The 24,596-nt window shown below is 42.4% G+C and overlaps 1 long non-coding RNA gene across 1 annotated transcript in view; it reads left to right on the plus strand.

Annotated features, from left to right (window-relative positions):
• Positions 1 to 23,631, plus strand: part of LOC147225745 (uncharacterized) — a 34,200-nt gene extending 10,569 nt beyond the window's left edge. Inside the window, exons 3-4 of the long non-coding RNA XR_015107314.1 lie at positions 10,205 to 11,641; positions 23,103 to 23,631. This is a non-coding gene — a long non-coding RNA (uncharacterized LOC147225745). The remainder of the gene's footprint in view (positions 1 to 10,204; positions 11,642 to 23,102) is intronic.
• The last annotated feature ends 965 nt before the right edge of the window (positions 23,632 to 24,596 follow it).

The following is a 24,596-nucleotide window of genomic DNA, read 5'->3' on the forward strand; positions in this document are numbered from 1 at the left end:
AAAAAGTTACATTTGAGAATCAGACAAGGGAAGATCAGAGGAGAATTTACAGCCTGTGGCTATCTTCCATCGCGTTCGACCACCTCCTTCGCTTTGCTTCAACTTGATGAGGGCTGCCGGTTTGCTAAGTCAATATCATATCCACAAACTAGATAAATCGATGCAAACAAGCTTCAGTTGGACATGGGCTTTAGAAGTGAAGGCATAGCTATAGGCTAAATTTGATGTAGAGATGCATCAATCCAGAAGTGACACTATTCATGTCCTCTTTGTATTCATAACAGCAATTAGGAGGTAGCCTGTGAGTGTCCACACAGGCACCTTGTCTCACCCTTACAGGAAGTGTAAAGAGTGTGTGTGTATGTGTGTGTGTGTGTTACAATGGTTAGGCTAGGAAGTGTGGACAGGGGGATGTGTGATTTCACACATAGCTGTGTTGCTTCCACAGCTGAGTACTCTCATGTTTATGGAAAGATTTGAAGGGTGGGCAGCAGTAATCTGCTCATTTACAGTACTCCAGATTCAGTCTGCCATCTTTCTCTCTCTCTCAAGCACATAAACACACATGCCTCTGTATCTCACTCTTGCCCCCTGGTTCCCCCACCTCCCCATCCATCCCTCCATCCCCATTCAGGCTCATCTTCCCATCAACTCTTCAGCTCCACCACCCCAGAGAAACCAATTCAGACTGCTGCTCCACACCGTCATGGCATGTTGGCCAAGGGAGATGGAGTCCTTTCAGGTTCTCGGCTACTACCTCCCTCCATCCCTGCCACCCTCTTCCCCCACTGCTGCCCCCTTGCTGCTTCACAACATTTTCTCAACACGGCTCTTGTGTCAGCAGGGTAGCTAGACTGCAAGATAGAACTGGTCCTGATGCTCTGCTGGAGTTATTCTGCACATTTTGCGACCTTTAAATGTTTTCCTAGGGTTGCATTTGGCCGTTTGTGTTTCGAGATTGTAATGTTTGTGCTCCGAGTCTTCTTTCGCATAGTTCCTCGGTCAGATTAGGGTGAACATCTGAAACGAATTATGCTTCCCTTACTTTTTACGAAAGAGTGATCGTGAGATTTATTGGCACAAGGTAATCTTTAACTCCTACACCCCTTCTATGTCTTCTTGAGTTGGCAAACCGCTTCTATCAACCCACTGATAATTTTTTTTACCAGGCTGTTGCAAACAGCAAGCCCGAGCTGCATTGCTTGGCTTTTGTTGAATGTTGATTTAAATTATACACCCTGAATAATGCATCTTGACAGGAAATAAATCTTTTCAAATGAATACACTCTGGGTGTGTGCATCTGTGTATATGCATATGTGTGTGTCTGTATGTGTGTGGTACTGTGCGTAGAGACTGGTTGCGTATGTTAACATAAATTAAAATCTATTTGCAGTGGTGATCGGAAAAAGAAGTAGATGGATGTTAAAAGGGAAAATTGCATGAAGCAACAAGAAGATGAAGAAGTGTCAGAAATTAGACAAGGGCTCCAATTTTAGAGCTCAAGCTGACACAGGAATAAATCAGCAAAATGTACTGAATTGCTATTAGTTAGCTGTGTTCCTCTCTCCGGCAAACCAGTGAACACTGTTTGAATGGCAAGCTGTAATAGATTGGCGGCTGCGAGCTTGGGGTGTTGCAGGGTGATGAACGGAGTGCAGGAGGGAGGGACAGGGGTCCACTGAAAGGCAGCAGACTGCAGAGTGAATGGGTAAGGGGAAGGAGGGAGCAGGGGAGGGTGTGCTAGTAGTGGAGGCAGGTCGAGGTTGGTGGTGGAGGGGCGATGGTGGGGGCCTCTATTGGTTCAATGCAACGGGCAGAGCAGCTGTGAAAGGAGGTCTCCCCTTTTTCCCACGCCCAGTACAACGCAAAAACCCCGTTTAGCCTGCCAGGGTCAAGTCACATTTCTAATATACACTCTGCCTGTGAACTTGCACAATGCATACACACAGCTCATTTATTTTATGTATGCACACAGACAGACACACACTTGTATGCACACATGCAGTAGATGGGTTCTCAGAGAGAACCAACGGTGGGGGGGCTCCTGCATAGAGTACAGAGACACTTTCCTGCTGGCACCGTTGTTTCTTCTTCAAGTTTGCAAACGAACAAGTTGCAAGTGACACACACTCACATGGATACGCTGGATGGCGGTCAGGATTAATACCATTGTGTTTATCCCGCGCACTAGCTGTATTGAATAATTCAGCTGTACAATATAAAACAAAAAATGCTATTTAATGAGGTTAATGGAATAGATATTTCCAATTAGATTGTTGTAATTTTTCTCAAATGGTTATTGTGGTGTTGAGTTGCACAAACGATTTTGCCATGGCCAATTCTGCATGTGAGAAGAAGACAGGGAGATGTTTCAGGCAGCATCTAAAACTGTAATCATATTCCAAAGAGGGGGATGTATATGCTTTGTCCTGGCAAACCCCCACAATCCCACCCCACCCAGTCTTGCCTCCAGTACCAGATGCCCCTCTGCATTGTGAGGGTGCTGGGGGCAGCCAGGCAGGCAGGCAGGCAGCCCCTTCCTCTCTGTTTCTCTCTGCAACATGATGTCACCTTACTTGTCTAACTGTCTGTCAGGGCCTCGACAGTAACAAGAGTGTGGGAAGAGAAAGCATTCAGACTGCAATGGGGGTGGGGGAGTTGAGGGTGATAGATGTTCAAGGGGGTTGTGTCTTGGAGGGGATTTAGGGGTTTGCTGTGTTGGGAAGACAGTCTGGTCTGAGGGGTCAGGGTATGGACTTGAGCATAGAATGTGTGCCTGTGTGCCTGTGTGTGTGTGTGTGTGTGTGTGTGTGTGTGTGTGTGTGTGTGTGTGTGTGTGTGTGTGTTTTGGGGGGATCTCTCTTTGGAATGAGACATGGAATTTAGATGAGTGTGTTGCTCTGTGCCCCCATTAAGAATTTAATCTGAACTTCACTGCTAAATCTCACAATAGGCCTGAACAGCCAGGGCTGAAAGATGAGGTTGAAATGACTGTTGTCAGTTTACGTCAACAAGTGAAATGGTGCAGAGAATTCAAATATATTAAATTGATATTTGGAAAAAATATTATTTGTTAATCCTCGTGAATTGATTTGGTTAAATCCACATTTTTGTAAAAGTTACAGCAAGTCTTCAAAAAAAACTCTTACAAGGTACTTTTTACTAATTGGTGGCGATAGTAATATTAGTTGGAACACCCTTGTACTGGAAGCATTTCCAATGAGGCTCATATATTCAGACTGAAGTTTATAGCAATTCTATGCTTTTTAAACTTTTGGTTACCTTTTGGTTAAGTGACACTAAAGACCAGAATTGGCTTGTGATGACAAATTCAGCTTGTTCAGGCAAGTTTTAAACTCAAATGTCAGGTGAGAACAGTAAATGCCCCTCTTGACCTCTTAAGAAATGGAACAGAATGTGACTTTAATTGTCCCACAGTGGGGACATTTCAAAAAGAAAGACAAGAAGGCACGGTTATATGTATTTACGAACACTTTGTTCCATCAGTCAGTTAACGCTTACATTAACAGTGGGCATCTGAAAATTCTTCTGGCCATTCCAAAGCTCATAAATATTTAAAAAATGCATCAATGCCATCTTTGAATATGATTAGCATTTTGTAAGATTCCGTTTTTTCCCTGTTAATCTTTCTTCTTCTTCTTTGCCCCCTTTCGGCTTTTCCCCTTCAGGGGTCGCCACAGCGAATCAACCTTCTCCATCTAACCCTATTCTCTGTATCCTCCTCTCTCACACCAACTTCCCTGTTAACAATTTACCAAATAACAGCTCACCTCATAAACAATTACACTAATACACACACATTTGGAAGATGGTGAACATTTACACCCAGAAGGGCCTTTTTCATTCTCTTTTTTTGGACTCCTGGTTTTTATTTCATGCACCTCTTTTCCCCTTGCATCTCCTGCATTAACATTGTGTGTGATTGTGTGTGTGGGTACATGCATGCGTGTGTGTGGGTGGGGGTGGGGGGTACATGCATGCGTGTTTGTGTGTGTGTGTGTGTGTGTGTGTGTGTGTGTGTGTGTGTGTGTGTGTGTGTGTGTGTGTGTGTGTGTAGAGGGGTGCGTGCGTGCATGCTTGCATGTCTGGATGTGTGAAGAGGTGAGTGCTGGGAGACAATAGGAAAGACTCACTTAATTAGCTGGACGAGAAGATGCATTGTGGCAATTACTGCGCACAAAGAGAGGGGAATGTACGGTTCTATAATGTGCTTCTGTGTGTATTTGCCTGGCTTTTGTAGCCTTGAGTGCAGACAGGCCTTTATAGGGGAGAGTGAAAGCAGTAACAATGGAAGACAGGATGTACTCCACATGTAGAGCCATTTCCAGTCCTTTTACAAACAGGGACAATAGCTGCTACAGTCTCTTAAAGGCTAGAGATGTAGAAACTGTACTCTATCTTATTACGGATGAATTACAGAGTTTGGAATTAACAAGTCTTGGGGCTTTGTGCAAAATACCTTTTTGCACTTTTCAGTGTGCTTTTTGTGTATGCTTTTGCTGTGTTTGAGGTGGTTACACTTTCCCCATTACTGAAGGACTGATTCACTAATGTCATTCAGATTAACATACAGCCATGTTTGATCATTCTTATCTCTTGAGTATATGATTATTTTAAGCTCGGAGGTATTTGATTTACTTAAAATTAACAGAAACATAAAATAACATTTGGAAAGTGCATGCACTGAAATTTGTGTGTTTATTAATAACAATTAAATGTTTAAAGGTTTTCTTAAAAGTTACAAATTCTGCCTCTAAATGTCTAAAAATATAATATATAGGTTATATTATATTATTTAATTAGAAACACCTGACGTGCTTTATCAGGTTGTTTTCACATTTTACATTTATAGGAATAAATATTATATTAGTTCCGTATGAAAATACAAACCATTGAAAGGGTGCATTTTTTAAAGTTTTTATGAATGTTTGACCCTATTTTATAACTACATTCTAATAATAACTTTTTGCCCCATTACTGTCAATTTACCCTTTTTATTTCTGTTCTTATTTGCCCTGTTGCTGCTGACCAAACTTGGCATGCTACTGTTTATTTTTGACTGACTGAGTGGGACGCTGCTTGGTGCCACGGTGTGTGTGTGTGTGTGTGTGTGTGTGTGTGTGTGTGTGTGTGTGTTGCTGGGTCTGACAAAGAGCATGCTCCTCCAGTGCATTGGCCTGAGGGGATTTCTTTCATGAAGTCAGATAACATCCAGATGACCCCCCTCTTCCCTTTTTTATAAGAGTTCTTTAACCTTGATAAATGAAGTAGAGGCAGGAAGGGATGGAGGGAGGACGCTAGGAAAAAGTTGCTAGCTATGATGGGGGATGAGCATGTGATGGAGAGAGTGAGAGAGAGAAAGACCAACTCCCCGGGCCGGCTCGCTCTCAGGATCAATAACATTCGGAGTGCTGCTGAGCACTCCTGTCTGGCAGCTCTACCACAGGGAACGAAAAGAATGGAGGGAGGGAGAGAAGAGGAGTGTCGAGAAATCCTGTCTATCTCCATCTTGTCACCCCTTTTGTGAAGAGAGGGATATAAAATTGGAAGGGTGGAGGGGTTTGAGCAGAGCATGTATGGAGAGTGAGGGAGTGAACACCTGTCTAGTTGCAACCCAACCTTCGTGCCACCCACCTGCCACTGCTCCTGCAGAAAGACACACACACGCACACAATCCAACACACACACATGCACGCACACGTTCTGAGATATCCTTTCACAGAGGCAAAAGGTTGCGGAGTGTCGATACAAACACGCAAACCCCTCTGACAAATGGGATTTGGCATGTTCAATCAACAGAGCTGCCAAATCCCTGTTGTTAAGTGTTGCAGAACCATATCTGTTTGCAATGGACCTGAGCTATGCTGGTTTGCCCTGCTAACAGTCACCTAAATATCCTCTATTAAAGTCCCTGCCCCCTGTAATAGAATTATCTTTTGCATTTGACATTGGATTTTATAGGTGAATGCCATTGAATAAATAGAAAATAGACACACATGGTGTACCCGGTGTCACAAAAAAAGAAGGAAATACTTTACTCCACAAGAGTGCCTTGAGGTCACAGACACCTGAGCTTCCTTTCTCTACTTTTTCTTCCTTTTCTAGCTGATTTCCTTGCTTGGCCTCTCTCCTCTGGCCATCTCAACTCCTGTCTACTGTTAGACCTGATCCTTTCATCTTCTCTCCCCTAATCCTCTGCTCGAGAAGCCTTTTCCTCACCCCTCCTCTGCTTCCCATTGCTCACTTCTTAACTTCATGCTCTCTCCTATTTTAGCGTGGCCTCTAAAACCTTTCAGTTTCACTCTCTTCTGTCTTTCTTGCTTTCCCCTGTCCTTAATTAAGTTAGTGATCAGTTGACTGCCCCTATCATTGGTAGAGAGCAAGTTGGTCCTCCCATCCCAGGAGGGGGTTACATTGTCTGCGCTGGTGGACCAGTGTAATCCCTCAACCAGGGACAAAGGGCAGTACCCTCACTACCTCAGCCACCACTGCAGGGCATTAGCCCCCTGACAAGAGCTGTGCCCCTGGCTGCCCTGGCCTGCCTGACAGCCCAACGCTGCACTGTTGGCTGTTTCCTTATCTGAAGAAGCCAGTGTGACTCCAGACTGCAGATAGCTTGCATGTGCATGATGTCACTGAATGCCTTGAAGTTCAACCACTGAGTTGTTCGGGCTCAGCAGAGTATTCATTTAGAATTCTCAGGTCCTCCATCGAAAATCAACAACACACTCTCATAAACACAACAAGGCCGAGTCAAGATCAAGGAGTAACAGCCACCCAACCCCACATACCATTTTTTTCCCTTTCTGTCTGTTTCACACATGCACACTTTCACTGTGAGAAAGAGTAGGTAAGGTTGCTATGGGAACAGTTGGTCAGAGTTTACCAGAGGGGAAACAAAGTACTTTTCTTGAGAGCACGATAAGTGTGTGTGTGTGTGTGTGTGTGTGTGTGTGTGTGTGTGTGTGTGTGTGTGTGTGTGTGTTTTCCTAATCATCATCATCTCCCTTATATATAATTTTCCCCTTTTTAATCCAGTTTAAGGGAAAATGAAAATGAAATATTCACAGAACAACGGTATAAACTTTTGTCCCCTGATAAAATGTTTGATTTAAAAACAAAATAATACGGCCTATAGGTCGGACTGAAAATGTTTCTTACAAGCATTTTTATCCACCAATGCTCTATAATAGTAATATGAAGCATTTTAGTGTTTTACTTTTATTTTTGCTATGATACCCCATTATTCACCAAATACGCTTTGTTATATAGATTTATGTATTCCTATTGTTGCAGTTGCTGTTGTTTTCACCAATACAAGCTCTTTATCTCTACATTTTGTTTCCACTGAAGTAATCCTCCAGTCTGTTATGTGCTGCTGCTTTTGGTCCTACAGCACGGTATTTCTTAAAGCTACAATGTACATAGAAGGATGCAGAGGCAGAGCTGACATTATTAATTTGTTTTCATGTTCAGAAATCTGATTACTATAGTTCCCCATACTGCCATGTTTCATGACGTTAAATATGGCATGAAAGTCAACAGCCAACAGCAAAGATCAGAACATGACCCAAATTAAACTCTGCAGGAAATAACTCTGACTACTTACGCCAAATATATCTAAAGTATGAATATTTTAGGCAACTTTGATATTCTTTCATTGCATTTTTCTTAATTAATGGTGCATTTTAAGCTGCAAATGTTTTTGTTTTGCATTGATCCCATAATAAACTCATCAGAACACTTGCTCTGCTGTGAATTCACTGGTGCAAACCCTGCTGCTGCGACACACATCTCAATCTGTGATAGGACTGACTGTGAACAAGGGACTGTTAAATGTGCAATCAGACTTATTCTGATATTTGCTTCACCACATAGAAACCATCTTGGCAATGCCTGTATAATTTAAGGTTGCCTTTTCATGTGTATAAGGGATTAAGGTTGAATGTATTTATCATTATGTAGAAGCCTCAAGGTCATCAGGTCATAGTGAATGTACTTGTTAGAGAAGAATATTCCATTGTGTTATTCTTGTGAGATGAAAATGTACACTCAAATTTTTGTTTTATTTTAGTGATGGAGAAAGTCACAGAACATATCATCACACATTGTATATTGCACATTATATATTTCAAAGTCTGTTTTTTCTTCATTGCATGTATAAGTACGACCTCTGACATTTTTTGAAAAGCATCTCACTGCCTCCACTTGTTTTATGTAATTTCTATTTCTTTGGTATTCTTTCCCCAGCTCCTGCAACATCTAAACCTGCTGCGTTACTTGTCATTAAAAGTCTTGCCATGCCCTTCTTGCCCAGAGTGTGTCCACACCACCTTAAATCACTTCTCTAGCCTTGTAATTGGCTGCTTGGCAAAAATTTAATGCACAGAGCCTGCTATTGGCTATAAACATGAAATAATATAATATTCATCCATCCATTCATCGTCTGCTGCTTATCCTGCACTCAGGGTTACGAGGAATACTGGAGCCTATCCTGGCTGTCACCGGGCGAGAGGCAGGGTACATGATGATTGGTCTCCAGTCAATCGCAGGGCCACATATACAGACAGACAACCATTCATTCACTCATTCGGGGCAACTTTCCCCAATTTTTCCAAGTAATCTGCTGCAAATCTTTGGACCGTGGGAGGAATCTGGAGAAGCCAGAGCAAACCCAAGCATACACGGGGAGAACGTGCAAACTCCACCCGTAATATAATTTAATATATAAACGTTTCTCCCATAATTCTACATTTAATAAAAAAACAAAAAAAGCAAGTCCAATGCCATGGGGCAAAACCGCCTCCTCAACCACAACCTCCACTGCCCCTCCTCACCCTATCCGCCCCGGCCCTCTCTTCTTCTTTACTGACAGATAGACAGACATACTGTTTTCTCTTTGCCTTTCACCTCTCAAACCTCCCTCAATCCATCCTACAGGATGGATACAATGCAGCCGCTCTATCCTGCAGCAGGGAGAATGCAGCCCTGAACTAACAATATCACCAAGGCTGCCTGGATGCCGCCGTGCCCCATTGTGCTCGGTCAGAGGGGAGTTAACACCCATGTCTGAGCCAATGAATAGTATTATTGTGTCTGAGACATGCACCACACCCCCAGTCCCCATCCATGTCCCCCTAACTCAACTGAACCCCCCTTCCTAAACTTGCCTCTCTTGTCCTGACTGTTTACCCCCCCCCCCCCGCCCCATCCTTGCCATTCTTGCACCCCTTTAGCTCTCTTCTTAACACACAGCTCTAACTTCCAAAGCATTGCCGGCCCACAGACTCTAAACCTCAGCACTTTACTTCTCTATTCCGCTGGCAGTAGGCCTGCGGGTATTTAGTCTCTTTTTCAAGCTGGAGAGGGGTGGAGCGAGTCAGACAGAAAGGCTGTCAAAACTCTGTGGTGGATTTGGCGAGGATATTTTGGAGAAAGTTCGGTTGGTGTGGCAGGGTGGGGGTTGAATTTGGCCATGGCTCTTTTTCTGTCGAGGAACACAATGGGACCATGAATCCTGAAAGAAATGTCCCCCCAACTGCTATTATCATAAGAAGAGGCCTGCTGAGCCCATTTGAATGATTCTACATGATACAAAAGCGGAGATGTTTTCTTTGACAAAGTTTCCATAGACCATCACTGCTCAGGCTAAAACATTTCCATTCCTTCGTACTTTCTCCCGTGCAAGTAGACCAGGGGAAGGGGAAGGGGAGTGTTACAACATATCACTTCTTAAAGTCACTTCTGTCGTTTCACCGCCAGACACGAAAGCATATAAAACTTAAAATGCTCGTATGACTTAGACAGGAGGGTGCAGGGTAAATAAAAAGCTTTTCCCGTAAACATTTCTAATATACTCTCTTAACAATGTTGTGATTTTTATAGACCCACTCCGGTTATATTTGCTTTCTGAAACATATCAGAATGTAATAGCTGAGGGTATCTTTGGCAAGCAGTATCTCTCTCCCTGACGCACTTAACTCACAGGCCTACAATGCAGGCATTTTCTGCACTCTGAGGTTAGCAGGTTCATATTACCAGCTGAGAGAGGATGCCAGAATCCTCAACCCTGATGTCTTGCTGATCAAAGACCAGGCTTGACATTCAGAGTGGGTAAAATGCTGAAAGTTAAGATTAACTTGTTTTTTTTTTCCATCTCTGTCTCTGGTTATTTGTTTGCAGGAAAAGAGGAGGAGGAGGAAGAGGAGGAGGAGGAGGAGACACTGGAGGAGCAAAACGAAAAGCAGAGTGGGTGGAAGGATGGAAGGAGAGAAGATTTGAAACAGTTCGAGGAGGTGGTTCGAAGCGGGTGAACCCAGAGCAGGTGAACACAGCTGTGGATCGCCATGGGCTCTCTGGCTGCCTTCCTCTTGTGGCCCTGGCGCAGCATACAGAGGTCCCAGGGAGCTGGTTGGGGCCAGCCAAAGCTGCAGCGAAGTGGGCAGGCTAGGCCAGCCAAGCCAGGAGAGAGGCAGGTGAGGCAGGCGAGTTGAGCTCTCATCCCCGCTGGCTAGGAGCCTCCGCAGCAGAGCGAAGCAATGCTGAGCAGCAGAAATCAATACAGAGGAGAGAGGCTAGCAGAGGTTGCCCAGCACTGCCTGCAGGCCTCAGAGCTCAGGGACCAAGAACCACCACTGTTCCCAGCTCCTCTCTCCACCTCTCTTTCTTTCTTTCTCCAGCGTTCTGAGCACCAGCCAGGGCCAGGCCTCTAACCCTGCAACTACCCCATACGCTGTGTGTGTCCTTGCATGCACATGTGTGTGTGAAATAGAGAGAAGAGACAGAGCGAACAAGTCTTCGTGTGTGGTTCACCCGGAGGGAGTTTGTTGCGTCCAACACCACTTGATAAAAACTTTGTCAGAGACACAGAGACTGCGAGGGAGAGGGAGCGAAGCATTAGAAAAAATGAGAAGACGTCAAAGGTTTAGTTTTTTTCAAACTTCGTATTCTGGCATAACAGTTTCAATAATAATTCATAGGAGGCATTTTTGCTCAGTCCCACTTCCAAGCACGTACCGCACAATATTCCTAAGATCTCTTGGGCCTGGATGAAAGGACAATGTGAACTTTTTCTCTCATCCTCTGTATCAGACACAACCTGTCTTTATGCCGTAGATTTTCTCATCCTCACTACAGCAGCTCCCTTCAGAGGATATGGAAGTGCAGTATTGATCTACAGTATAAGGTGGAAAAGAGGAAGGAGGGCCCGGGCTTTCATACTACTCACTCTGTGTGTGGAAACGGTACCTGAAGTCAACTTACTGCTGTGCAGCAAGAATCCAGTGACAACAGAACAGAACAGCTGTTAATGAGCTGAAAAGGACAGTACATCTACCGGCTCAGTCCACACTACCTCCTGTCCAGCGCTGCCCGCTCTTCAGACATAGAAGTAAAAGTGTTGGCGGCTTAATAAATGAACAAATGAAACTGCCTGGCGGGGAAAGTGAAGGCTCTCAGTGGAAAACAGAAGAAAAATGTAGAAAGAGAGAGAGACATCCTGCAAAGTTTGGAGCGAGAATGCTGTAAAACATATAGCTTATTAATGGTTGGACACTAAATACAGTTGGACAGTTTACCCAGCATCAGACGCACAGGGATCATATTGGAGTTCACATTCTGGTAAGTAAACCTGATATGTTTCTGATATGTGTAGAATATCATTCAATTTAGGGGGAAAAAAATGATGGGAATGCAAACTGTTTCCCCACCTGATGCTAATTTTACGAGGATGAGATAGTATTGTCGCTGAGCTCAGTCAGCTCTGAACAGAGGCCGTGAGCTCTGATCATACGGCCGCTGACTGCCAAAGGAGTTAGCTGCTTTCGCTCGTACCAGGAAGTGTATCAATCTGCTGGCATACAGAGACACTGGCGCCTCTCTCCGCCTCAGCCTGGCAGCAACCCATGCTTACAAAATGGCTGATTCCCGTCTACCAGCTGTCTCCCTCAGCCAAGATGGCGCTCGACGGCTTTTCAATGCCCACTGTTTGCCATCTGCCCTCTAATTGTTAACGGCTATGCAAATATCTTGTAATTGCATTTGCATGTGCTTGATTCTTAACACCACGCCATCTCCACCCCCTAAATAATACGGCTGGCGTAAAAGGAAGAAAATGACACACAACCCTGCACGGTCTCTGATTAAATACTCAGTGGGAACAATTACAGAATAAATTGTTGTCCGCCCTTGTCATTAAGTGTCTTTAAGCTCACCTTATTCAGTATGTAAATCATCAATGCTGTTTTCTTGCTTTTGATGCAAGTTGAAAAAGGTAGCGTCACCCTGTGCGTCATTTTCAGATGCGCCTGTGTCTTCTCATTGTGCCATATGTGACATCTGTGGTTGGCTGCATTACTAGGGTACCCTGCCTCCTCTGACAGGCAAAGACCACACTGTAAAGGAAAGCAGGACTGAGGGAGAGGCATAACATAATGACCTCATTAGCATGCTCACCACTCCTTGCTATAGGCCCTGGTGCGCTGCTGCGCCGTGGGACCCGGTGGTGTACGCCCTTCTCACAGCACTCAGCATGCAACATTGTGTTCCCCCCACACAATGCGGTGCTTCATACAGGCTTTATTACGCCTTGTCAAAGCACAGGGGGATCAGGGGTATCAGTGCAGAAGCAGCAGGATACGGGGTGTGTACGTGGAACAAGAGATGTATTGGTGCTTTATAGTCTTAATGTGGTGTCAGCCGTGCTGATGGATCCTCTGTTGCTGCTGTGGTGCTGTGACATGTGTGTTTATATTTTTTGTATGGATGATGGCGGTCTATAGTTTTGTGTGTTTGTTCAATTACCCGTTTCATTGTAAACTCCCATGGTATTTGTGCCTTTTTTCATCTGTCAGTGATAATTATTAGAGGGGCATTCTGGTAAATCTTCTGTGCCTTGGAAATAAGACCTGATGCCAGTGAAGACCTGTTGTATCTTGTCTGCTGTTTTGCAACTTGTGTTTAACAATAAGGATTAGTCGACACACATGGTCTCACTCTCTTGTAGCAATCGCTAATTGAATCGGATGACTATTTATATCTTCCCAGGCATTCAATCACATTTTTTTCCATAGAAAAAACTATGTTCTTCTCCTGCTGTCTTAATGCTCGTACACATGGGTATATAAAGGAACAGGTGTTCATGTGTTTATTTATCTCACTTCAGTTGTAAGTAACGGTAAAACATTCAAAACATATACACATTAATTAATTTGAAGCATTAGAGCAGAACACTTCTAACTAACATGTTTTATTCAACATTCCTAAATAGGTTCTTAATGCACTGTAAATCTAAGAACTGATTAAGGATGAGGGCTCTAAAATATCTTCTTGCTGGCATTCACCATTCATTGATATGTGATCCCTATTCATTTTAATCAAGCCTCTCTGTCTAATCAGCTGATAATGATAAGACTGCAGTGGCTGAGCTGGATTTGTTAAGAACATTCGCTTACAGCGGTTGGTAGGGAGGGGCTGTGTGCTACTGTGTCTGCATATGGAGGAAAATGGTATTCGGGCTATTGAACTAGCATGCTCAAGCCAGCTCTTGTTGTTCAGATGTTAAATTAGACTGATTAAAATACAAATTCACCCACCAAAGGCACATTTGTTGCACCATTTACAAATAGTTTAACTTGTTATACAATGAATGTGAGTTTGTGTTTGCAGGCTTTATAGGAGTGGTATTGAGTCAATATAAAAATAATCAGTTTGTCTGGATCATTGGGGATGGATAATGTTGGGCTCCTTTATTATTGATTTCAATATTTAAACGAGTGAGAGGTGTGGGCACATATGTTTTATGAGGAGCAACATAAGCATCCATATTGGCTTGTCAGCTTCAGTAACTATTAAATGGTTGCTGATGCTCATATAAAACATCACTAGCTAATCCATATCATGTGAGTATTGGAGTGTTCATTCACTCTTACAGGAAGAAGAAAAAAGCAACGCACACCCAGCAGCACCATCTTCTCAAGACTGTTTTTATGCAAATGAGAGTGATAAACGCGTGTGACTCACATGGCTGCATCTTTTGGCACAAAGAGTCAGTTTGATACAGTACACTGTTTTAACACTGCATAGTTTACGTTAATTTCACATGAGTAGAGCAAAATGCATTTGTGTGTGTGTGTGTGTGTGTGTGTGTGTGTGTGTGTGTGTGTGTGTGTGTTGGAAATTCTTTATTGTTTTACCATGATGGCAGCATTTGTCTCTCTACTACCAGAGGCTTTTAGGCAACAGACCACAATTTAATATGACATTGTCTTATAGTAGAAGTGATTTGAAACTCTATGCTACATTTTCATTTCAATTATGTATATGAGCAAATAGGAACCATATTGTGTTCATACTGCTCAATTGATTAAAAGTCAGATTTTGCACACTCACAGGTGACAGCATTGTCAAAAGAGTATGTATTGTCCCTAGAATTAGAGTGAAAGAGATGATTCAATCATACTAAACAACTTTTCATTTTTAAGTCCACATTTATGTTTTTGTTTTTGTTACAATCCACTACAGATTTCCTCATTCAGAATGCACACTGTTCTTTAAGTATTGATTGAGCATGTTCCACCCACTGAAGTAAGAGTTGCTCAAAGCATTCATAGCCATCACTCAAGTCATCTGGGCCCTTTTAATATCTTGTTCTTCTGTCTTTTGTCCAAAACAAATAAGGAATGTTTTTTTGTTATGAAAAACTGTAAAGGAGCAGCTGTTTTTATCATTTAAATACACCCCATCAAGGTAGAAGATTTTAAAAAATAAATATTATGATAAAAATGTCACCAACTTTAATTTGTGGAAATAATAATGGTGCTTTACTAGAGCTCAAGTAGGTCACTTCTCCCAGATTATCATTCTATTTTCCCCAGAAGCAGACATTGTGTTTTAAATTCTTTCATTGCAGTGAAAATTGACAGAAGTTGCAGAAGCCATGTATCCCTCAGTCAGAAAAAATAAAAATCAGACCAACTATAGGGGGCACTGTAATTAAAAATACCTCTGCAAAGTTGCCTCAGAAGTTGTTTTTTGTAACGTTTTACTCATTCATCATGGTAGTAGGGCCAGTGTAGATTAAGAAGTTATAAGTCTATAGATGACAAAAGCTATTAATAAAGATTTTTACAAAACATAAAATATACATATGTTATCATGCTAAATCTTCTTGAGTGTTGACGACGAATCAGTCAGGACTGTTATATTAGCAAAAAAATTCCCAGATAGTCTAAAAAATAAAACTTAACACACACACATGCACACACACACACACACATGCACAGAATGTATAAATATGTACATATCTAAACACACATTTATATGCATGTGTATGCAATGTATTATCATGCGAGCTTTATTTCTCGTGCAAGAAAAAAACATATATATATATATATATATATATACATATATATATAAACAAATGTTTATGTGTGTGTGTGTGTTTGTGTGTGTATATATATACATGTATTTTGTATGTTTTTGTTCTGAGTCATGTTCTTACCTCAACTCTATGGTCAGATGTCCAACGTAGAACCTTAGGTCTGATTAAATCTAATCGTCAGGCACTTCTCCAAGTCACTGACTTTGTCATTTCAACAGGCAGCAAACATTCAGACGAAGTAGACATATTTGAGGGAAGAATTATGAAGCAGACATGGAATGGAGGCTGTATGAAAAGGAAATGAACATGGAGTAGGGCTGTATGTGTGATTAAACTGGCTGCACACCGGCAAAAAGGCCATGCCACTGTAGCACAGGTCTAAGATTTGGCTATAATGAAAATGTGATGTCTTTTGGGTTTGGACCTCCATCATGAGGAAAACGAGCACTGATGCATACACACATTCACAGATCCTATCATATACATTACAGTTTTGATGTGTGTTCCGGCAGGATGGCTACCCAGAAGGCAAATTTGAAAAATACTTCTGAAATGAATATTTAACTGAAAGGAAATCTTCCCGTAATAAAGATACGATTTATGTTTGGTATGTAATTCATTGACACCAATGAAAATCCTCTCAATGTTGTGGCCCACAGAGACAGAAATGGAAAGACCACGGCAGTCAACTAAAAAGTCAGCCTCATAAATCTGATATTTCGCCATTCAGATGCAGAGACAGTGTCGCAGTCATCTGGCGTGGGAACGGGCCAAATGATTCGATGATTAACAGGCCTGTGCAGTGGACGAAGTTGTGCTTATTTAAAGGCTAGACACCCCAGCTGCACTGACATCCATTCAGAACAGGTTAGAAAGGGCCTCCAGGGTCAAGGTCAGGGGTATTTAGGGGGTGCACCAGTCCAAGAAAAAGGGGCATGCATTTGTCTGTGTGTGTGTGTGTGTGTGTGTGTGTGTGTGTGTGTGTGTGTGTGTGTGTGTGTGTGTGTGTGTGTGTGTGTGTGTGTGTGTGCGTGTGTGCGTGTGTGCGTGCATGCGTACAGTGTATATACGTTAGTGTGTGCATGCACACAAGTACACAGCGGTTTCTCTGCCACTCATTCTGAGCTGGCTGCTTGTCTGTACGATGCCTCTGTGTTTGCTTATTTTATAAGCTGCTTCTTATTGCTTCGCTCCAGGGACAACTTGAGCTAAGAAGCAGGGGAGCAGTGGAACACAATCCCCTCCACCAGCCTCTGGCTAGTCTCCAGCAGGCCCTGAGCCAAATCCAGCCAGAAATCTGCAGCCCAGTCAGCCCCCTGGTCAAACAACCCACAGACGTACACACTCAAACCCAGTCAGACACTTTGACAGCCCCCCTTGTCTGTCTCAGTCTGCTGCCTCCCGTAATTTAACATGGCGGCTCATGCCTCATCGTATGTGCGCCCCATAATCTGAAACAGGTACTTCATCACCAGCACCTCTTTTGAATGCTATATGTTTCAAATAATTATATTTCAAAAGTCAGGATTGAAAATTAATCAATTCTAAATCTGGATAAATACACCAGTCAATATCATTAATCTGTATCGGAAAAATGCAGTGAGTCACTTTATCGTTGCGGTTTCACCCTTCACCCAATGGGCGAGTATTTGAGGTTGCTGCATGTTATTCCACTTTGAAAGTGACACAGTGAAAGCCCTTTAAGAGGAGGGACTGCAGCATATAAGGAGAGGAGAGGGAAATAGAGGATGGGGTAGGAGAGGAAAAGGGAGGACAAGAGAAGAGTAGGGAGAAGCAGAGACAAAAGCTAACCCAGCCCGCGGTATCCTGCTTCCATTCTTCATCTGGGACTGCTTCATTAGACTGTCTGAAAGAAAAACCTGCTTTCCTTCATCACCTCAATAGACTGCTCCCCCTTCTCTTCCATCGCCTAAAGGGTTCTGCTGCTAAACCCACCTCCCATGCTCCCTGTTTTCCTGCTCATTTCTTCTCCACGTTCTGCTAATCGTCTCAAGCCCCGTTGAAATCAAGCTTAGTGATGGCAGTTTTGCGAGCCCCTGCGTCATCCCCACCACCCCCAACCTTCCATCATCCTCCCATCCCCACCAGCTCCCTGTCTCTGCTCCTTCACTCACCTTGTTCAGATACACCACCCACCCACTGCTTAAATCCCTATCAGCATGTCAAGTAAATGTCTGCCCAGCTGGGGTTGACACACACACACACACACACACACACACACACACACACACACACACACACACACACACACACACACACACACACACACACACGCAGTGAAATATAAATGCACGGCACACACAATCTTTTGCTTGCTTCTGGGGTTTAGCCTTCCTCCCTGCTGACCCTTTTCACTCATGTTTTGCTCTCTTCCCCCTCTACCTCTCCTCAGGCACTGATCTGACAGTATGGTTTGGCGAGCTGACTATATCTGCAAGAGGTTTATCACAGGGCTTCACCATGCTCTGTCTGTTGCTTACCTGTTTTTATTTTTCAAAGTTTCCAAAGTGCCTTCTCTAAAAGCCGCTCTGTACCTGAGGCCAGACATACCTTCACATCCACATCCCATCTATTTGATTAAAGGGTTACAAGAATCTCATCCTCTAAATTTTGTTCCAGTAAAATCTAGTCAGGTTATATGGTAAGAAAATCTGGAGCTCGAAATATCATCTCATATTTATATTATTTTGAAGTCTGTCCACCAACAGGGTTTTACCCCAGAAGGGCGAGAAAAATACTTTATTTTATACATAACCAGGCCATTTAAAGATTCATAAGCTATGTGTTGTGTTTATTACTTTATTTTGTCCTACACAGCACTGCCATAAATTGCCTTTGCTAAGGTTTATCATTTAATGATTTTGTAGAATTATATCCTGATGAGGGGTTTTACTATTTGTAGAAAAAATATGCCTGTCATATTTTTTATGTTTGTGTAATAAATGTTTAAGCAGTGTCTTTACTTATAATTTAGCTTCTTAAGTAAAACAAAGTGATTTACCATCAATAGTGTGACTCCCCAGTACATCTAATATGTCAAAATCATAAAATTTTGTAATCTGTCATTAGTCAGCTGTGTTGAAATAATATTTGTGTAAGTTATGTATATCTGGTTCTCTGAGTGCAACATTTATATTGTCCCATAATCTCCTCTGTTTCCTGATCTTATAAACTGATCTTATTGATATAGAGTGGGTCACATGTGAAAATACACTTTAATTTCGTTACTTTCACGTTTCAATCATTTTTCTGATTTCTGTAGACAATGATCATCCTGCTGCTTTTTCAATAGCGGCCCATTCCACTGCCTGCATATCACAGTCTCTATGTAAATATATTCTGAATCATTCTCAGCGGTCATTTGGAAATGGTCATTTCTTCTGGGAGGGTGGGGGTTTATATTCAATCGCTTTCATCCTCAGAATGCTAGCAGTCTGGAAAACCCCTAATCTTTGCAGCAAACAAACACTATTAAACCCTATGTTCATATTGGGACCTAGCTTTAAAAAAAAAAAAAAGCAAAGCATCATTGTGGCTGTACATGCCTGTTCAGCCCCAATGTTGCTTTGCTTTTTTCGTCAGGCATGCAGCAGACAGCTCATATAGAGGACATTGGTCCTTACTGCATTTTGAATGGTGAGAAAGGAAGAAGAGGAGGAGCAAGTGATTGAGAAGAAGGGATGTGTGTCAATTTTCATCGCGGATGCTCTCCTCTGTAGCCTGGCACTCGCCCGATATTGAGATATTCCTGGGAGCCCTGACACAATTAAGCATATAGGCAAATGCACACAGGCAGGCACACATGTGCATGCGCGTGCACACACCCACACACACAAAGTCACAGCCTTTTTGTATGGCTGTGCTCCCCAGCTGCTTCATTTCTAATGTTCTGAGCTTGACTCTCAGCAAGTTCATTGTTATTCCTTTCATTGTCATCCTTGGTGCCCTGTGAGACTTCTCTGGCCCAGCTTTCTGAGGCAGGGCTGTTTTTGTTACATACAGTCACATGAGCGCAATCCACGCACGCACGCCCACATAGACACACACACATAGTTTCAGCAGAAGGATGTCTGTGGTCCCTCTGGGTAAATGAGTGTGCTGACTGTATCAGAGGACACTGAAACAGTACAGTTTGTCAATGACTTGGTTCCGCAGAGTTCAGTCCTCAGGTGATTAAATGCGCCTGAAGCAGATGTACTGTCCGTTGCGTGGAATTATAGCTCAAAGGAATGCTTGGGTCCTGCTTTGGGGATGGATTAATGAGGTGGCTCTAAACTATAAGATTCTCATTTTTTTAACTCTGCAATTATTGTTCATTCTTGTATGTTTTATATCACATACAGAGATATGGCTCTAGAACTTTGCCGATGTTATTTTTCTTAGTTTTCTTACACTATACAAAAACAAAGGGGAACCTCATCTACTATCTGCCACACTCATTCTGGGTCTCAGTCACCCTTGCTTTTGTTTTCAATTAGTTTTGTTTTTAACTTTCTTGTTCTGCTGCTAATAAAACCAAGGTTTGCAGTTTACAGTTTCTAATTTGAGTTCATAAAGGGATTGGTTTTAGGGCTGTGTTAACAAATGAACAAAGCTTTAACTGTTCTCCCCCCGCGCGAAGGGGTGGCTCCCAGAGGGATGTAGGATGGCACTCTATTGGTAGGCCTCTATGCGGCTTCTCATTCAGCTCAGCGCTCAGTCACGGTTACTTATGGTAGGAGGGAAAATCACACAGTTCAACCCGAGCCTGATCCAATGACATGTTTTTTTAATGAGGCGGCTCTATGTCTTTGTTTGGGAACCAAACTAAAGTCCAGACCTGGACATGTCTTGCTGAATATGATGCAGCATTCAAGCAAAACATGACTGGTCAGTCAGTGGATATTATACCACTGTTCCTATGCACCAGTTGTTTTTTTTTTCCAAAAATAGGAAATATCTTTTAGCTGATTTATTTTTTACCTGGCATTTATTTAATTCTTTGTCCCACATTAAAGTGTTGAAGCTCTTGTAAACAAGCTCCAAAATCCTTGATGCATTTTACAAGAACAAAATAATGCTTGTTAGCCATTCCATGCCAGTTCTGTGATATTTTCTGATGGGGCACAACTGCAGAGCAATTTCTCCCTCTCTCATTTTCAGCTGCCCTGCTATATTTTTCACATAAGGCCGAACCATATATCACATATATGTGTGCGTGTCATATGTGGTGTGTGTGTACATCCACAAGCATGCCAGGCGTTCACTAGCTTGCATGTTCTGGGGTAAGGACTGTCATTAAACTGTCTGCCTGCATCATATGACTCAACCATCACCCAGGTCGGCTGTCCATTCTCTTTCACACCACACACACACACTCATGCACATTCAAACACACGCGAACATGCCCACGTCTATCTTTCACACATTATTCTAAATAATAGTTTTCATCTGGTGTCTTTTGTGGCCTCACAAGACAACATATATAGTTCAATTAGAATCTCAACAAAAATGTCTTTTCCACATTTCTAACCTGCCGCTGTCAGTAACAAATAAGCCTCCACTATATGACTGAATTTATCAAATGCTGATATTGGTGTAATAAAGCACACTTCTGCTCTCCTGTTGTAGCACTCCTTTAGCCTCTCAAACAGCTAACCCCTCAGCTGGATGACTTGTCGCTGATTTAGTCCAACTCTGTCCTTTGCGCACGTTCGAGGCTGTGGTAATGTAGAATTAGTATGCAGAGAGGCAGACAGACGGCCCTGTGGATCAAGTTGGCAGCCTGATTGTAAGAGAAGACTTGAGTGGGGGAAAAGAGCATTTCTCGCAGAGAGGGGGTTAAGCATGTCCTTTCCTTCACTCCTCCTACTCGCCTTCATTGCCTGGTTCCCTATGCTCTGTCCAAAACCTTAATGGGACATCAGACGGGCAGCCCAGCCTGAATCTAGCGAAGCAGCCCCCCCTTGTTGTCTTTCCAAAAAAGGACTCCCCCATCCCCCACACCTCTCTTGCTTTCACACTGCAAGCACCCAGAGCTGCACCCTTTGGTTCTCAGGGCTATTGAGGGCGTCTCAGACACCCTCCACCCTTTAGTCCCTCAGCCTAAGTCTGCATAAATTAGGCACGTCTCCCTGGTGTCTCGTCAGCCGGTCGTTGCACGCCTGGCCCCGGGTCTGCCATCTCCCAATCTGCTCCTCTAGCTCCCCTAATGCTGTCACCTTCTGTCTTCCTCCACATCCCCCATCTACTGTATCCCATCATCACCCCCCTTCAACCACACATCCTAAGGCTTTATGTCCTTATGTTTTTAATTCCTTTCACTACTTTTCCAGGTTTTCCTTGTGATTTTCACACTGAAATCTCTGACACACTCAGTCCCTCCTTGCCTGCTTTATATTCTCCAGAATTCTCTCTATATCTATATATACATGTTTTACCCTTCAAGCATAGTTACCAAGAACGACTAAGAACCTTCCTCTCCTCTCCTCTTCTCTCCTCTCCTTTCCTCTTCTGTTCTCTTCTCCTCTGCCCTCTCATCTGGTTTTTAGCCAGGGTATTGTTTACATCGGTCTTGCTAATCACAGACAGAGCCTCTCTAGACCCCACAGATGTTGCAATAATACTGGGGATTAGCAGGTTTAACACTCTGGCTTATTTGGGGAGTTTTCCCAATGGCTTGGCAGTGAAGCCCATCAGCTCCACTGAACCTGACCTTTTTTCTATTTTACTCTGGGCTGAAATCCAGGAGTCCTGCATCTCTTTGATTTGTGATTTTTATAAGTGTCTGGTATCCTGATGTTGTTTCATCTTGATTGATGCTTTGTGCTCGCCCCTCATGAGCACTGTTACTTGAACACTTGGATTAATTGCCTAAATGTTTTACACTGATAATCAAAGAGTGGACAGGTTTTAGCAGCTTCTATACTCGGTGTACAAAATGTCTGAATGGCGTGTGTACATTTATCTCCTTCACATCTTTTACATCATCATCATGGATCCCAAACCATTTCAAAACAGTATTTTAAGGGTTATTCATATTCGACTAGTATATCATATGATTTTCTCTTTCTCTATTTAACATTGTTACCGTTGAGCTTAAATGATCTCTCATGCTCTCTTGTTTAATTCAGAGCTAAAAAATACTTTGAAGAGCTTTTTGGACTCAGCATCGTTGCCGTTCCTGTCTGCGTCACGCCCTGCAACTGAGTCCTGTTTTATGACCAAGCAGATCCAGCTTGTGTTAACAACTGTGTTTGGCTTCAGTTTATTCCTGTCTGGAACTTAATCCCTAAGGTGATATTAGTCTGGTAGGGGGCAACCCATCCCCCCCGCCTCCCGGATTGTGTGTGTGAGTGTGTGTGTGTGTTTGTGCTGCAGGCGTTAGGGTCAACCAAGAAGCCCAGACAGGCTCTACCTTGACCTCTGACCCATGACTGTCTACTATAGCTCAAGGGTCATACACAGCATTGATACAGACAGCTGATAGACGCACAAACAAATACACACAGCAGAGCCTCCCCTCCCCCTGTAGTAAACACCAACTGCGTGACTGACTGGAGATGATGACACAAACAGTGTCTTCACTGGAAGGTTATGTTGTGTAAAAAGACAACACATTAAAGAACAAGGGGAATTAATGCCACAATTGAGTCACCTTTTCACTAATCACTTCTGTTTTATTTTCTTATGTGTTTACAGATCCAAATTAAAAGTAACAATCAAGGACAACATTGGGAAACAAACAACAAAGCATTCATGATGTCTCCAGACAGTCTTACTATTTGCTGCTTGGAACAAGCCTCCTCTGCATCTGCAAGAATAGCCAGTTAGAAACACACCATTAGAATATGATTGTCTTTCTAGCCAGTGGACCCAATGGATGTAAACAGGTGAGTGGGAGCAGCTTCGAGAAGGTGAGTTTAGACATTGTATACATTGAATAGCTGCTTGAGCTTTAGAATAATTCGATGCCAATTAAAAGACTGCCTTAAGATGTAAACACTTTGATTAAAAAGCAATTTTAGGATACACATTAGATTAGACCTGCTAGTATCTCTAAATATAGGACTTGACAAAGGTCTGCTGCTTGTGTTCACATGTGTTGTTTTGCGTTGATATGCATATATGTATTTTTTGTAAAGCTTTGATATTGAAATGCATCAGTTTTTAGTTACCGTGACGCCGATGTGATATATACTTTCAATAAAACCGGAAACTGAAAAAGTCAGAGGGAATTTTGTCTTTTTTTCAGTCTTGTTAAGATATATGTCATTATGTCAGCTACCTCAGCCTATCAGGATAATAGTTATAACAGTAATAGAATAATAAAATAATAAAATAATAATGGACTAGTATAATAGAATAATAATTATTAATAGAATAAGGCTGATTACATTTTTGTGTGTATTGTTTTTTCTGTTTACAAGTGTCTTTATCTTTTAAATATGATGTGCCTCCTGCACATCATAATAATAGATATTTTCACCGTAATCCAATGTGTTCCCCAATAGCACCTATAATTCTCAAAGACAGCAAAAATGTTTGCAATTTGTTATGGTTATCATTAAGGCTGAAATTATAAAATGAACCCATGATCCTTTTTGATAAATGAATACTATATTTGGAAATTTAGACACTTGTGACGCTTTTAACAAAAAAATGTACTTTTGTTTGTTTCTTTTCATGCATGTAATGCTTAAAGTCAGTTCTTCATATAGTGTTTTTACGATTTTTCTTCTCTCTCTTTTTTATTTTGTCTCCAGTTTAAAATACAAAATGAAATTGATAAGTTGATTCTTTTTTTCATCTAGACAATATTGTTTTTGAAACAAGATTAGCCCAGCCTCAGAGCACTGTTTCATAAGTGATAAAGTGATAACTGGCCATATATTTTATCTTCATCATTTAGTACGAATCAGTGGGTTGTTTTTCCCCCTTAAAGAAAGTCAATCATCAGTGGCTATGTCATTGAAAGCATGTATACAGTGCCCGAGCAGATTTTACTGACAATTCATATCACTCGGAAGTGAGACGTGGTATGAGAGGCTGCCTGTTCACTGTGATTATTCTGATTATTTCAGCAATGACTGAAGGGTTGGAAGGGGAACAGTTAAACCTAGTGGCCTATATCTGTGGTGTCAATTAGGTGCCTTTGTGTGTGAGCAGCAGGGGTGTTGAAACGAGTTGCTGGAG

The sequence above is a fragment of the Fistularia commersonii genome, chromosome 16, assembly GCF_037954325.1.
Source record: "Fistularia commersonii isolate RoL2024-O1a breed Wild chromosome 16, RoL_Fcom_v1.0, whole genome shotgun sequence".
Classification (NCBI taxonomy): domain Eukaryota; kingdom Metazoa; phylum Chordata; class Actinopteri; order Syngnathiformes; family Fistulariidae; genus Fistularia; species Fistularia commersonii.